General features: G+C 34.2%; 1 protein-coding gene across 2 annotated transcripts in view; it reads left to right on the top strand.

The window, feature by feature from the left end:
* The window catches only part of Maob (monoamine oxidase B), a 93,854-nt gene that overhangs the window by 12,369 nt on the left and 78,655 nt on the right, over positions 1 to 2,830 (top strand). The gene's annotated exons all lie outside the window — the stretch shown is intronic.

Raw genomic sequence — 2,830 nt, 5'->3', positions numbered from 1 at the left:
TGTGTATGTAATGTATGGGTGGGTAGGGCATAGGTGTGTAGGTCAAGAGACAACTTTGTGGAGTGGTTCTTTCCATCAAATGTTACATGGGTGTCACTGTTTAAGTATTAATCTCCCTGCCACATGCAGTGTTAACCAGCATCTTAAGTGTGTCTGATGTTTAAGCCTTCGCTCTTGTGTCAATTTTTATTCTCACATCATTATTTCATTCTGGCTTGTTCAGCAGCAGCATTTTCCAGAATTGCACAATGGTGAAGGCGTTCTGACATGTCTTAGTTTTATTTGCTCTTAGTCCCAACTATCCCTTTTTAATTCACCTGTCCAACATTTTAACAATTCTTACATGTTGAATGTGGAGGCATGGCCTCATTGTTTGGGTGTGAGATTATGTTTCTTTCTCTTAGGCTATCAGTCATGTTGCTATCTTAGGTTGCATTTTCGTTTTTTGTTTTTTTTTTTTTTAATTTTGTCACACATCTATGGGTTATGCCCAGTTTCTACATTATAACAACAAACGGTTGAGAAGATTCAATGTCACTTAACAGGAGATTAAATGAAATATCAATAGTCCAATTTAATTAATAACCAAAATACCCTCAGAAGTTGAGGAGAAGCATTCCCACTGAGATAAGTGAGAGTTGCACTTGTCCCATCTTTGTGATGTCTACTTTGACAATAATTTTTAGAGAGCTGGGAACATTTTTAATAATAGAAAATATAGAGCTAATATATTTTATTTATATATTTATTCCCAGATCTTCCCTACCTTCCCCCTCATTAAATTCCATGTCTTCTTTCCCTCTCTAATCAAACCAAACAGGCAAATAAAAAGAACAAGCAAACCACAACAGCAGAAATAAAACAAAATAAATACAACAAAAAAGCACAAAATACCATATATATATATATATATATATATATATATATATATAATGCTACTTGTATTTTAAAAATGCCCATATGAAACAGTATGACCAAAAATACCATTTAGTTAATTTTGTGTTGGCTATCTACTATTGGACATTATAAGTATTAGAGATAACTTAGTTACTTGGTTAGAGATGGGGACTCCTGTTCCCACTATCAGTGCTGGGAACCCATCTGGCTTGAAGCCCAGCTCCAGTGCTCCAGTAGACTTGTCTCACTCTCTTTCTTTAAAACTTTCACAAGGAGAAGGCTACATAGGTCATTTACACTGGCTCTGTTATATCCTATATGTTCTTCCATTGTTCGATATTTTTCATATATTTGTTTGGTTTTATTGATATAGGACTTTATAATATATCCCAGGGTTACCTGGGACTCACTTAACCTAGGTTGGACTCAAAGTCAATATGTACTCCAAGATGATCTCAAATTTGAGATTTTCATGCCCTATCACCCCTGAATTCTGGGATCCCGTATGATCTTGATAACTTTATAAGATTAATTTATACTGTTGTATTACAACTTATTTAATGCTTTATCTATTGAACATTGTTGTTTGTTCAAATTTCTTTTAGTCAAAGCTATTAAACATATAAATTGTTTTGCATAATCCTATTTCTTTAGGAAATTCTTAGAAATAAATTTTGAGAACAGGTCACTTAGTATTTCAAAACTGCCATCCCAAGAAAATTTCACCAATTCACTTTATGGTGGAATTTTATTCATGAGTTTTTTAGTCAATTCAATAGGAAACCAACATGTTTCCCATCCTTGGTATACCACAAAGAAAAGTATGATTCTTCTTAAGTTCATAATTTTAATGCATTGGAGTTGTTGATAGTAGAAGTAGTAAACAGATTTGGTTTTGTTATTTTTCAGAATTATTCTATGCAGTCAACACCTTATGTCTACAATGCCTAACTAGGAATATATATTTTCATGACTTTTTAAAATGGTGGATTCTATTTATCCCATTCTTCTAGAAGTTTACCATCATTAATTAACTGATAAGTTTTGGTATAGAAATAAAATAACCGCTCTTGCTCTCTTGTTCTCTCCTCTTGTTCCTGATACTCCCTCTCCTTTTACCCTTCCTCCCTCTCTCTCCTCTCCTCTCTCTCTCCAACCCTCTCTACCTTTCTCTCAACTCCCCTCTCCATGCCCTGAATAAACTCTATTCTATACTGAAATAAAAATAAAGAAGAGAAAAGAAAGGAAAGAAAATAGCCTTATAACCAACCATTTTTATGACTATTCTTACTCATCTAGATAAGATAGAAATATGGCTTCATCTACAGCGTATTATAACAGCTGATCAAACAGTTGTTTCATGGACTACATTTTAATTTCTTCTCCAGTTTGCATTCAAATCCTGTGATAGATTTTAGTGTACTTTTGAGATCTGTGAGATAACCTGATTGAGAATGGCCCTTTTATGCTATGCTAGTCAGTAACAATCAAACAGCCCTTGTTAAGCATCAATGATAAGCTCACATAAAGATTTACATTAAAATGCATTGTTCCCATTTCATCAAATTCCCTTTACCTACTGCTGCTGTTTCTATGGCAAACAAAACTAAGTTGGCTTATTTCTTCATTGTTTGGCTACTTTGTTTATTCAAAAAACCTCTATTGAATGCACTATTTAGTAAACACTGGACTAGTGTAAGGAGATATGGATGGGCAATACTTTCAACATGGATATTAAGCAGAAAAAAGGCAAAGACACAGGTGAAGTTCCTGAAGGATAGTGTGTTCAGAGAGGCATGTTCATGTAGTTTAAAAGAGACATTGGGAGTGTGGACAGCAGATTTACTTCAAGGGCCTCAGAGACACTGGAGGAAAACTTGTCTATATTTATTCAATAGATCATATAGACAGAGGAGGAAGGCAGAGAGAGAGA

This window comes from Mastomys coucha, chromosome X (genome assembly GCF_008632895.1).
Source record: "Mastomys coucha isolate ucsf_1 chromosome X, UCSF_Mcou_1, whole genome shotgun sequence".
NCBI lineage: Eukaryota > Metazoa > Chordata > Mammalia > Rodentia > Muridae > Mastomys > Mastomys coucha.
This window is presented reverse-complemented; position numbering and strand designations above follow the sequence as displayed.